At 37.2% G+C, this 14,527-nt stretch overlaps 1 long non-coding RNA gene across 4 annotated transcripts in view; it reads right to left on the bottom strand.

The window, feature by feature from the left end:
- LOC121069571 overlaps positions 1 to 14,527 on the bottom strand; it is a 104,350-nt gene that overhangs the window by 35,734 nt on the left and 54,089 nt on the right. For all 4 annotated transcript variants that reach the window (XR_005819492.1, XR_005819490.1, XR_005819493.1 and 1 more), the window contains exon 2: positions 3,999 to 4,109. This is a non-coding gene — a long non-coding RNA (uncharacterized LOC121069571). The remainder of the gene's footprint in view (positions 1 to 3,998; positions 4,110 to 14,527) is intronic.

Raw genomic sequence — 14,527 nt, 5'->3', positions numbered from 1 at the left:
GGTGATAAACACTCTAACACTGCAAAGAAAACAAATGTCTCGCAAATAGATTTATTTTTTAAAAATGTATTTTATCCAGTAGCAAATTTAGGAATGATGAAGAAAGGAAAATACTTCTTAAATTATGGGTATGATGAATTATCTTTAAAATATTTTGTTAAGAAACCTGACCTGTTCTTGCAAATTAATGAAGTTTCAAATAAAGCATTGTGCTCCAAACCCTAGAGTGCTTAGGGCTAGTTAAGGGTCTCCTTGTAAAAATAAGACAGAGAGAAAATAAGTAATTTTTATAAAATTTATAAATTATAAAATTATAATTAAATATATATATATAAAATAAGCTTATAAAAATAAGAGAGACAGAGAGAAAAAGTGAAAAAGAGGGGAATAAAAGATATGCAAGTTGGAAAATGAGATTTAAAGCTCACCTTACTGAAAGCTTGCTTTAACACAAATTTGAAAGATGACATGATGATGTGTTGTAACAACTCAAAAATCAAAATGAATCCTGGCAAGTGGGGCACAAGGCAACTAAGAACAGGCTTACTGGATACAATCTACTGCTAGACAAATTCAGTTGGGAAATATATGCAGTTTCCTCTTAGGGATGATGATCAAAGTAGTCCTTTGCTAAACAGAGACTCATGATTACTGATCATCTTCAAGATGAAATCGATTGTCTTACTAAAATATATTCCTGATCCAGCTTTTGGTGTAAATTCTTTGCCCTATGGTGGGTGAAAGAAGGGCTGGGAAGGATCTGCAGTGATTCTTTCAGTCTCAGAATTCATAAATTGAGGTCCTTCCATTCCTCTTCCTTCATAGATCTCTATAAGAAAATAATTGCTTGGATGGGCATTAGTACAGTCATAATGTTTTCAGCTTTGAATAAAAACAATATTAAACTCTGATTCGAGGCCTCAGGTCTTCTGCTAGTCACTCTCTTCACTTAAAAGTTTATTTTCCCCCTCATTGCCTCCTTGAGTACTCCTACTCTACTCTAATATATCAGCGATACACCATGGCTAGAGGCTGCAGGCTGAGAAATAGATCATTCTCTACAAAAATCCTGCCCAGTACTCACTGCTCAGATACACAGTATCAGACTGTTTGTGAGAGTTTTGGTCAGGAAGAACAGATTCTCCAATGAAACTAGGAGAGATATGGGGAATATTCTTTGCATGTAGAAGGAGGAACTGTTGGATATGTATTGCCTGGGAGAACCTCTTACATTGTAGGCATCTCAGGCAATGACAAATTTATGTCTTTATTGATGGCATAAGTTTTAAAGCTAGTTTGAATGCTGGCCTAAAGTCTTCAGTCTGAGTGTGACGCAGCCTGTAACACTGAAAAGTTGGGTTAAAGGATCAGATGCACCTTCATGGTCATGATTTCTGTGAAACACTTGTTTTCACTTGATCTGCTATCTCCTTTTCTCCAATCTTTTGCTCCTTCTTTATTTAACATATAAAAATTGCAACCTATCTGCTAGCCCTAGTGCTGAACAGAACTCTGCTAGGGAGTCTTTAAATCCACAGAAAATAAATGGAAATAAGCACACATTTCATTCCACATTCTTGCAGGCTATTACTTTCTAGAGACAACTAACCCACACTGTAGCTTAGAAACTGCTACTTTTAACAAACCTGAGCCCAGGACTGTCACCCTTCTTTACAGTGAGTAGCAAAACTGTGAGTTAACACAGTTCACAGTCCATAAATTACAGAAATGAACTATGAGACTTCACTGATAATGAGCACAGCATTCCTTGTAACGGGTTCTCAATATTGTCTTAACAAATTGTAACTGCTTTGCAACCATCTTACGTCCCTCCAACATGAATCACATTATAATACAATTGCCCGTGCAGCAGTATCGACTCTCTTCTCAATGTTGGAGGGATAAAAAAGAAGAAAAAAAAAAATTCTATTCTTTTACAGAACTTTTTAAACCAAAGCAGACTTAGTTGCAGCATTTTTGGCAATCCTTGCATTATATGAGCTGAAAATAATCCTGCAGTTATTGATTTCCCTACCAAGAGATAGCACTACAATACCAACACAGTTCTGCTGAGTATTGGAGTCTGCTTGTTCTGTATATTGTTTATGGATAGCTGCCATTTATCTACTGAATGATTAGCCAAATAAGTGAAGCTGTTCTAGGTTCTCCAGCCTTTTAAATCAAAAACGGTAGTTCTGTTCTTGTGGATCTTCTATCTCTGTATAGTCCTGGACTGCAACAATACAAACCCTTTCCATGTGATATTATGTAGTGAGAATTATTTTTTTCTTTACACAGAAATCAGAGTATATCCATACCCTGCCTGTGCATACTCATTAAGTCAAAGAAGTCCTCAAAAAGGCAAATGCTGCATCTCTTGTCAACCATATGATTCCCTTAACTTGTCTCTTTTCATTACTTTGCTGAGGATGAAAAATAACTCCGAATGGCAAGATGGATGAGGTGATACAGTGCCTGTGGATGCTTATGCTCCAGAAATTGAAGCTGACATTTTATTCTGCACTATGCTAACCATAAAACATTATTGTTTATCCTAACTGCAGTCCAATGTCAGGCAGCGACACCTTTGGCTACTGGGAAACAACCTTGAACATTTATGCAGAGCTAGGAAAAAAGTGATGGTGTTTGGGAACTGATTTGACAGCCTAAAATCAAGCAGCATGCTGGGAAAGGAGCAGGTAGTCAAAGTTAACGCCTTTGATGTGGTCAGCTCATGCACACCAGTGTCTCAGTCTAAAGTCAGTCATTTCAGTTCTATTATATCTGAATCTGTTCCAATAAATAAATAATAAATTGATAGTCAATGTATGAGTCAATAATTAGCTAGTACCCGATCACCTCATTTGTTCCTCCTCTCTCGCATTATGAGAAACAGTGAGATGTTTGGCTTTTTTTTCCCCTTTTCCATGAAAGCCATAATTTTGTAGACTCAAAATATCCTTCTTGATTTTTTTTTTTTTATTTTTTTCCCCAGGCTGATAAATCTTGTGCAATTTATCTTCTACATATAGAGAATCTATCCCAAACATTGATAATCCTCTGCTTGGTGATACCACTATGTTTGGGAAATCTAGATTTGAGTCTTTTCTTTTATAAGACAAAGCCAGTAGTGGAATGGCATGACTTTTGCTTCTTAAGTGAATACATCAATAATTTGTTGCTGTATTAAATGATAGATACGTGCATGTTCTGTACAAGTTAAATCCAAACCAAACCAGGTCTCACCCACCATTTAAGTGTTAGTCGTCACTTAGGCATGAGCTGTGGCACGCAGCATTTCAACACCTTCAGATTTGGGTTATGGAGCAGACAGGCAGCAGGGAGCTGGTGTTAGACAGCAGAAGACTGGGCAACTGGAGATTTCAATACAGGCTAAATCTGGCTTTTCTAATGACGTGTGCTGTCCTTGACTAATGGGTCACTCTTTGACTAAACAGATAGGGTCTCAGCAGTTCTATCTCCAGAAAAAAATGCGTGTCTAAAGGTGGCAAAATGACACTGTATTCAGCACATACTCTACTTGCAAAATCACATCCAGGCACATTAAATGAGACAATACTTAGAATTATTCATATTGTACAACTGCAGACAGACAAGTACCAGCTGAAAAAGATTATCATTAATTTATTCGTACTTATTAATTCCTCAAAATTCAAAACTCACTCAGATTTTGTCCATACTAAGGAAAACAAAAGAAAAGTGGTATACAGTGTTTACATATTCCTGCAGAGAACTTGAGGAGTAGCAGATATGGTCACTGCAAAGATGTGCTTCTCTCTGAGCTCCAGCATCACAGCAAACATACAAACACTGACATCGTGAATGTGTGTGTGGTCAGCTCAGCTTTAAAACTCAACTTCTGCTGCACCAAAGAGAATCATAGGAAAGCTGACACTGGAGCTCTGGAGGTCATCTAGTCCAACCTCTGAACACAAAATGAGGAACTCAGCAGTTAATCAGTTTGCTCAGGATCTTACCAGGCCAATTTTTGAAAAATTTTTAAGGAGATTCCACAGTTTCTTGGGCAAGCTGTTTCAGTGCTTCACTCTCTCATACTTCCCAGCATTTCTGTGAAACGATGTTCATACCTACAATTCAGAAATAAATTTACATCAAAAATAGTTGGGCATTTCATCTGTGCCTACAAGTATTTTGATCTTAGCCACAACATGGCCACAACACTATAAATTATACATAAAGCAGTTACAGTAACGCAATAAGAATAGGAAGCCGGTTATGAAAAATCATTTTTGTCACATACTTCAATCTCTGCATCATATTTTAAGGATCAGATTTCTTACAGAAGAGGATGCTTATTCTCTGCCATTCCTTTTTGATCTGTTGCCTAAAGCCCTGCATACACAGTAGTAGAATAATCCTATAGGCTCCACATAAATAACTGCTTTCCTGCTATTTTTCTGAAATACACTAATGAAGTCTGTTTAGAGAAGCTGGAATTTGGTATAAAGGCTTTTGAGTCCCTGCTTGACAATTAATATTCTGAAGACTATCACCATTATGAATAGAATAAAATGCATGCTTATTCCTAGATGCAAGGGTTTGTGCCTAAACTGCCCCTTTTGCATGGCAGCTCCTAATTGCAGAAAGCAGGACACCAAATTGACTGGCATTATTTAGACACCGTGCTGTTCTCTGACATGAAGATACTAGGATTGGTCCTCATGTTTTTGTTTAGTTTTACACTTTTTCCAAATTGGACTATAAAATTCCTTCTGGCATTTCACTTTTCATTAACTGGTTTTTGAACATTTGCACATTCTGTCTGTTCCAGTATAAGAGCAAATTGTTATAATGGCAGGGTTACAAATACTGGGGAATAAAAATATCCCTTGCTATCAGGACCAAATATTTGTGTATTATTTATAACATAACAAGGCTGAACAGCCTTACTACAGGTTTGCAAATGCATCACATACCCCATATTCAGAAAAATCACTTGCTCCAAAGACCTTATTTTTTACGTCTAGAACATTAAATCAAAAACTAAAATTTAAGACCAAATTTAGCAGAGTTTGCTTTTTAAAAGCTGAATTCAATACTCATTACCATTCCAAAACCTTAGATATTTTTTTCTCTTCATATTTATTGATATGGCATTTTTTTACCATATCCTACCATTGCAGACCTGTAATTATTGTCTCATAATTACCATATATTTCTTGAGCCCTAATCGTGAACTACAATCCCATTGTGTCAGACTTTCTAGTAATATTCAACAGATTGTCATGAAGGTACTCATTGCTGACTAGTTTTGGTCCACAGAGTTGACATAGCACCAATTTAGTTCCAATGACAAGACTTCACAGGACCGAACAAGAAGTCCACCCCATACTGCCAAACCCATTATTTTCACAGCTCCTTATAATGCCCTTTGAAGCTGTAATGAGGATGTGGATCTGGACTGGGGAGTCTGAGTTTCTCATAGGTCCAGAGACTTTTTCTGATGTTATCCAATAGAAAGTTACAACAACCCTTTACCCTCCATACCTATTTTCACATGATGGCTCAGCCCCATAATTGTCCTTACTCCCGTCTGTTTTGAGATATGAGGACAGATCATTATGTAATGCTCAAATCACCTTTCTCCTCTGAATCTTAGTATGAAGGACGATCCAGCTTGCAGACCAGATCAAAGTTTGGAGTTCACTTATTATGTACTTATTCATATTTATTGTGAAAATAAACGTGCTCACAGGCATTTCCCACATTTCAATGAATGTCCATCGTGATTTCCCAAAGCGACCTTCACTTCATGACACTTAATCTCTTTTGGCTGGAGGGCTCCCTCTTTCTGTCAGTATCTTTCACTTTCAACCTTGCTTGGAGCACTGACACTGATATGTTCATACTATCACGTGTTAAACAAATATATGATTGAATGGAATTCATGTTTAGGAGCAAAAAAAGTAAAAGCAATAAAACAAAATAAAATTTAAATACAATACAATGCAATATTCTAGACTGAGTATCTTTGGCATGTAAGTATTATTCTGTAAAGTTAACCTTTTACAATGTAACAGAATTGAGAACAGATGAAGTCTGTGGATTTTCTGAGCATGCTTTTGGAGATTCAGTATGTTGCTTCAGAGACATAACTTCGGCCATCTCCTTGGAAGCTTGCACAATATCCCATGATCATTAGAGGTTCTGATTTACTTTTGTGGTGGAGAAAGCTAACGATTTCACATTGGACAATGGTACAGAGAACCTTCGGGTACTGGTGTAATAACCAAGATAAGGGGTTTGTTATTTCTGTTGTTATTTACATTTCTATTAATACTTACATCAGTGCTTAAATGGGTATTTATTTGATACTGAATTCCCATCTTTCACTGAAATGAACAGGAAAAAGAGGTGCTTTAGTTAAAAGGAGGATGGACTGATGTGAAAATGATGGGCCTTCAGTTGTTATTGTGGAGTGATATGAACTGCATTCATTAAAACAGGGTGCTGTTAATACATGCTATAAATCTGGAAGTGGGTTGTCCCTGAGAGCTGCAGCAGGTCTGAGGAGGGATTTTACATATAAAGAAAAGAACTGACAATTAAAGGAGTGACAATATTACTTTTTACAGCGTACAGCAGGAGGAGATTTTTCTTTAGAAAACTAAAGACAAAAGCCTTCTTCTTTACAGCATATATGCCCCTAGATTTAGAAATATCTGCATTTCAAACATTATCAAAGAAAGCAAGCATCGGTAAGCAGATAATATAGTTTGATTATAGTGAAATATGGCAAGAGAGAAAAGTACGGAAACAATTGCTAAGAATATGAAAGACAAAAAAGGGTAACTTTCAGAAATAATCCTTGTATATGAAAACTGAATAGTCTGAACTCATCTTGTACGAAATGAAGGCTAAAAATGAAAGCTTATTGCAGATCCACTTACAAGGTATTCTCTTCTTGATTCAGCATTGTGTGGTGTTATTAGGAGAGCTGCAAAGCAAAGCCTCTTTCAAAAGTTCATCCTGAAGGTGAGCATGAAGTTTCAAGTGGACAAACTCACATTTTCATCTAGACTGAAGGGATAACTGAGTGTTACATCAGAAGCCACTGGAGACCTAACTGAGATGGAAAAGGGGACAAGCCTCTGTGCTGGTACACATCAGGGGGTGTAAAGCCGGTGCTGTAGGTAGAGCTGCAGTTGGATGCAGAGCAGCTTTTGCTGCACAGAATGAAGCCTTACAACCTTTCTAATGTAATGGGGAGGGGAACCACAGGAGTGCACAAAATTAAGAAGAAAGAAAAAGGGAAGAACTGAAAGTACAGCAAAGGAGGATGTAATTCAAAGGGATGTGGTATCCAGATGAGCAATTTTGCTGTCATTGGCAGAAAAGGGACGAAAGCACTGAAGAGAAGGAGGGAGATTCCAATTAGCATGTTGGTTTTGACAAAACAGTCTAGCATCTTAAAGAATATGTTTCTCTCTAAGTAATTTTTTTTTTTCACAGCTTTAGAACTGAAGAAGAAAGTGTGGAGGAAAATAAAATACCACTTTGGTAAGGACAGGAACAGGAAACAACAGATAAAACAAAATAGCTATTCCTTATGCTGCATTCAGGTTTAAATCTTTTAGAAATAATCAATAGTTATTTTAATAGCCTCCATAACTGCTAATGACATACCTTAAAGAATTCCAGTAACGATACTGATAGTAATTGCAGTAGCACTGCAGACGACATAATGGAGGGGTTGTCTTTACTGATTCTATTGTAATGCAAAGTAACACCTGCCATTGCTGTTCAGCAGAATCAATCCCATCAGAGACTCTTTGTTCCTCTTAGCAGAACATTATATAGTCATAATCATTTTACAAACACTAAATATCAAAGTATATTATTAAAAAAATAATAATAATACCAGCATTGGCAAAACTATTCCAGATGAAGTCCAGAAAGGACAAAATACTACTATCCAACTGCCAGCATATTGCAGGATCAAGTCATTCCATCTTGGATCATTTTAATGTTTTGATTATTTAACTACATGGTAATTGTTGATGACAAGAATGTACTATGTTCCTCCAAATTTGGCAGTAATATTACTGTGACTTTTTAAATGATCCTAAACAGTTATTTTGCTAACTAATAGGTGCTTTGGAATACACGCAAACCCGAGTTACACGGTAGTAGGATGACCCAATTGTTGCTCTTCAGAACATGCAAGAAAAACTACACAATCATTACTTTTTCACCTTTTTGTAGCCCTGCTGACAATGTAGCCAGTCTGCTCAATTGTTATTCAGTTTTCACCTTCCCTCTAAAACAGTCTGGAAGTGTATTATCAGTTCAAGGCAAAAGAAGAATGAGAATTTATTGTTGTTAAGGTTATAAGAATCAAGGTACCCCAAGGATCATGACCAAGCTTCATGGTCAAATTGCAATCTACGGAGAATAACATGAAAGCTGGAGAAAAAGAGTTCTCAATAGAGGAGCCCTTCAAGCAAAATTCATTCAGCTAGATACAAGAAAGCACCCAATTAATTTAACCATCTCAAGTTCTTTATTTGTTTATTTTGTTTGCAACCTCTTGGTTGTTGTTTGTTGTTGTTGGGTTGGGTTTTTTTGGTACAAATATGATAACTGGCAATATCTACACAGAATGGTACTGGCATACACGGGAGCAGAAAAGCTGCACCAGGGACAAAGACTCCTCTATGATCAAACTTATGTTCTGCTAACACAACATGTTAGCCAGCCGCTCCTCTGGCACACTGCTGACCACTGGGGGTTTACCTGTGGCAGGAAGAGGTGATGCAAACACCCTGACAAAAGCACCGAGACCAAAGACCTACGCAGGCTCAAGCACTTCTGTTCAGGAGCTGCGATACACCCCACGTAAAGCAGACCTGCTTCCTGTTCTGCACATACTTTTGTAGTCCCACAAGATGTCTATTATTCAATGCTCCTACTGCAAACTGCACTTCCCAGTTCTACATACAGTCTCAGAGGGAAGCGATATAGACTGTTCGCTGCTGTAAACAGACATACAGCAAAGAAAGGAACTTGCAAAGACAATAAAGAGCCAAGTTGTGAGTTCCTTCTTCTGGGAAAAAGATTACATGGAAATCTGCTCTATAAAAAGTGTTCTAGTTTCATCATATATTACTTTCCACAGAACTAAATATGTCAAGTTGATGAGCAATACTTGCATTTAACCCAGCTAAACACATGGGTTCTTTTGGAAAATATGTGTAAACATACAGAGTCTTAGGACAAAAAGAAGGAAAAAATACAATATCTGGGATTACCCAAAACAAAACTGATCTGCTATCAAAAAATAACTGGCCAAAATATTTGAATGTCATAGCTTTTTAAATTTAATATACTTTATCCTGAAAAGTCTATATTCAAGCTACAGTAAAAGAAATTATACTTGAAAATTGCAGTCTTTTTCTAATATTTTTAACGATGAAAGCATAGTTCAGTGAGGAGAACCAAAGCAGACTGCAACTACAGGTCATTACTTTTATACTCAGCCCTGAAATTTTGCATCTCATAAATCCGTTCACAGACCACAGTTATGAAAAATGCTTCCAGTGGGAAACATGGAGAGGGGCCAAGCCAGCAAAAGTTGCAGGAAGCACGCTTCCAGAAGGCTGGTTTGTGAAATTTGTGGGCTGCCCCATTCAGATCATAGCTCTGTCCATCGTTCAATCTGCTCTCCATGGAATCACAGCAGTCAGTTTTTTACTCCAGATACTTTGCTCAGCACTACTACTAAAGAACCAATTATTCTTTCCATTTTCTTAAGAAATCTGTTCACGTCCATGTTCTGCTGTCGCTTACCTCTCCCTGCACAGAAAGTGGGAAGGCAACCCAAGTAGGCCAAACAGGTGCACAGGAGATGGCATTGCTCTGGCCAGACTTGAGTATTACACATTATATATCTACACCACATCTTGTAACTGTTTATATAGGGAAGCATAAACCCTTTGCAAGGCTGCTCTCACCAGGATTTGGGGTTGTATTGCTGTTCTTTCTCTACAGAAAGCTTTGTCATTTTCTCAAAGCCGTTTTTTTTTTTTAAGTTCTACAAATGTACTTTATGTTTGATAAAGAAATATGTAGTTGAAATTTAGCTAATTAAAGAAAGAGACAGATATAAAATACTGTCATAAGGTTAAAGGTCCCCACTCTGCCCAACAGCACAAAGAGGCTGTACTTAACGTCAATTTCAAAATGTGAGTTTCTAAAAAAAACACATCTAATTAAAAAATATAAAATACTAGCTGTTCTATTTTCATTTACAGATTTATTTGGGAAAACAACAAAAAAAGAAAACTTAAATTTCTCTGTGATTAAAAATATTTGCTGTCATGTCAACATGCACATTTCCCAAGCGCAGTTGAATGCAAAGCACTCCTTCCCCAGCAGTGCTAAGATTGACAAAAAATACATCCATTAACCTGGTGGCTGAGAATATTTGCAACTTCTTTTGTTCCTGTTGACAGCTTCTTATCAGTTTTTATGTCAGAGATTCTTTGCAAAGTACTGTTTGTTCTGCTCAGTTTTGATTTTGCCTTTAGACTCTAACATTATTGCTTTCCTGACAGCTGATCTCCATTTCCCTTTAAGCACAAGGATCCATCTATTTGCTGTAAGGGAACAATCCTCCACAGCTTGCTACACCTTCCCACTTAGCATCTTCTAATACACACATCATCGTATTAAAATTTTAACTTCTTTGTGTGTGTATTTATTTTTTAACAAATTTTTAACCATTACCCTGACCTACAATTTAGACAACTTCTTTTACAGAGTGGTGAGCAAAAGCCAGCACGGAGGGTCTGGCTCACACCCCAATGCAGTGGCCCCGTCAGCACTCCCTTTGTACCCACCACATACCCTGGCAAAGCAAAGGGAGGAACACGCACCCTTCTGTGTACTGGGGCACCCACCAAGTAGCTTGGCAAGTATACATGAAGGCGACTTTTGCCCTGCAGACACATTAACCAACCTGCACAGAGTTGCAGGTCCCACAGGTGAGGCAATCAAAAATGATAAAAGAAGGCAAAAGCAGAACTGGGGATACAAAACAAATTTTTGAAACTCCAGTTCACTTTTCTAGCTCCTCACAAACATTTCTCCTTTGCCTTTCCCTGTATGGAAGTGTTCATGTACTCCTGCACAGAGTCTCTAGAAAGGACTCTGACACAGTAAACATTACTGCTTTGCTGAGATGATGGAACCATGGGCACCTACAAAGAAGTTATTCTTTAAGGGGTGGGAGCACGACAACTGTAATTTGTATTCACTGTGAAACAATACGACATTGGGAATGCTCTCTCAGTAGCACACCAGGCCATTTGCTGACTCTGGCCTGCCTGTGAATCTCGCTGTGCTTGTTAAAACCACAGCACTGAGCTAAGCGTGCTGCACTTTTACCATCTGGCTCTGTAGCAGGAAGGCCACATTAGCACACCCTGCCTTTCCATCCCAGGATTTCAGTTGGAGGTGGCCTGCTGATTTCTTTAAAACTCATAATGCCTGTCTTTTGTTGAGCATTTTGTATCTTTGTAATTCTAACCGCACACACACACAAATTGCTACCAACCCCTTCATGACATTTACTATCTATCTTTGTTGATATTTTCATCTATGCTATGCTTGTTTTGTCCAGTCTTTGCAGCCAAAAAAATAAATGACTGATCACAGATCTTTAGTTAATTTTTTTGGCCAGCACTATATAATGACAGTGATGCTGATGGCTTATTTAGCAAAATGATACAGTTTGCTTATCGCTATTCTTGCTATTTAATAACTTTCTGGTTTTGAAGACATTTCTGTTACCTAGTGTTTCAAACAATTGTTTCATTACACATCTGTTAACGCAAGAATAAGTGTGGAATATTAACATTAACAAATACTTTGAGCTGAAGTTTCCATAGTAACTCCCATCTATTGCCTTGTGTGCTTACGTGCTCTAATTTATGCAGTCTTAACATCTTCTGTCTGCTATTTTATCTACTGGCAGCAAGTAAATAAAGAGAGAAAAATTGTTATCATTTCTATAGTCAGGCACTCCAAAATATGGTAGGAAAGCCAAATAACCATGTACACATATCTTTAGATAAACAGAATTTCTCATTATGATCATACATACTCAGTATGCAACATTAAAATAAACTATTTTGCTTAAAGCCAGATTAAGACAATGGTTTCTGTTATTGCTGACATAAAGTCTTATTGCAGCTGTAGGTCCTTAAAAGGGTAGAAAAATTTCCCCTTATCAGCATTCAGCAGAACTGCCACGTTACCCTATAGGGGCCATGCCATGCTTTCTCTTCTTTGCTCTGAGGAACAGGAGGGTATAGAGGCAAGAGGATATGGCTCATGATTCACAAAGAGTCATGGGCAAGGCTTCTTGGGGCTTTCAGGCTGCTTTCGTATCCAAAGGGCCAGCGAGCTTTCATCCCACACGAGTATCTAAGACTGCAGACAATTTTTTCTGAGGTCCTGGGAAAAAGCAAACTTATGCAAATGGAAGACTGCAATGGGATTAATCTAATGTTAAGGATCCGCATAAGACAGTGAAGGACCAAGACTTCAAGTGTAAGAGAGGAATGATTTCCACTTGTGCTTACACAGTGACAGTGCAGTGGGACTCCAATCCTGATTTTCTGAATTTCCCCACCATAAAAATTGATATAATCTTTCTACTAATCAGCTAACACTCAACTGACTTACAGGGTATTTAAGGAATGTCAAAGATTTGCCTGTTTGTTAAAAAAAGTATAGATCTGCATATCTTGGGAGACAGAAAAACTTGAAGGATGTTTTTAAGTGACTGCGTTACTACAATGATACAAGATTTGCTAAATAGAGTATCTACCCTATTATTAGCCTTATGTTGTCATGAACAAGAGAGAAAAGAAAAGGAAACAAGCATGTAAAAGAGTAAACATGAAGAAAATCAAATGAACCTGACAGAATACGGGGTACGTATTTCTAAGCACCAATAATTGAAAGGGAAAATAATCAGAAAACAAAAACTAAATAAACAAAATAAATTAATCAACAAGCTTTCTGTATTTCTAAGAGTGCTGAGGTAATTTTCTACTGAAACAAGTAATATTACTTTTAGATTTTGGAAATGAAAATCTTTTCACTGGTGTTACCTAATTTGTATAGAATCACAGAATCATTAAGGTTGGAGAAGACCTCCAAGATTATCTGCTCCAACCATCCCCTACATATATATTTTTATGTACTTTTAAAGGTTTTTAATACAACAACTGCCAGAACAGAGGTGGAGAGGCTAAGGTTTTTTCTAGTTACAATTGCGGTAGAAAACCAACAAATGATTAGAAGAGCTATTTAAGGAAAAAGGCAAAGGCCACAACCATATCATTATAGATTGATCATAAATAAGGCTGGGCTTGAAAGTAGAATAAGTAACTCTTGAGAGTGAAGTTCTAGAACAAAATTTTAAAAGGACTTTTTGTAGCTCTACATGCCAGTTGCACAACAAGCAGTACTTTGACTTTGTTTTCAAAATAACTTTAAAGAGTAGCAGAAAAAAAAAAAAAGGCAATTTGAAGCATGGGGAGTTCATTTCTTAAACCAGAATTGTTCTCTCCAGCAAACATCTAGAAAAACAGAGAAATTGAATTTGAATTTCCAGAATGCTGTAATAATGGCCAGCACCACTGATTGACCCTGATCTGAGGTTCCACCCATTTCTAGTGACTGTAATGAAAATGAATATATGCCTTTCATATACAAGAATTCCAGGAGAGAATTTTATAATTTTTTGGTACAAAAGGTTCCCCATTAAGTGCCCCAGTGAACTAAATTTTGTTGACAATCCTATACGTTGTGCATTTCTTTAATGATAGTGTTCTGTGATTGCATTTACAGCCTGCAAAAATGGAAAAAAATGTAAGTTACAGCATGATGTATATGCCTATACTTCTCTTTCTAGCCTTCTTTATTACTACCAATGTACACTTTAACGGCCTGTTCTTTGTTGTAATAAATTGTCTGAATTTATAAGACTGGATCTACTGAATCTGAATTGTTACTTACACTTATCTTCAGAAAAAAAGGATAAGGGGAACAGCAATAAATTAATTCTGAATGGTATACTCAAGGTCTGCAACAAAGAAGCATGCTCCTTCATACTGTTTTGAATTGCATAGTTGATATACAGCCAAATCTTCTTCAATCAGAAAGATGTTAATTTTGTAGAGGGGCACACAGATGAGCTCATGAGTGAAGAGGTATCAGGCACCATTTTCAATCAAGCACTGATGAGGGCAATCCAGCCCACAAACTTCCTGTTGCAAACTTTCTATTACTTTTTAGACAGTTTTCTGAAAAATGAATATCTCATCATTAAGAATGTGATTCATAGCAGGTGCATTATTAACAGGGAGGTGTGTTTCCAATGCAGAGCATTACAGGCATGGTGACACACAAGTTGTATGCCATTGATGAAGGAAGGCAAAAGTAACGATGCCTTGATAGAGAACATACCTCA

The sequence above is a fragment of the Cygnus olor genome, chromosome 4, assembly GCF_009769625.2.
Source record: "Cygnus olor isolate bCygOlo1 chromosome 4, bCygOlo1.pri.v2, whole genome shotgun sequence".
Lineage (NCBI taxonomy): Eukaryota > Metazoa > Chordata > Aves > Anseriformes > Anatidae > Cygnus > Cygnus olor.
This window is presented reverse-complemented; position numbering and strand designations above follow the sequence as displayed.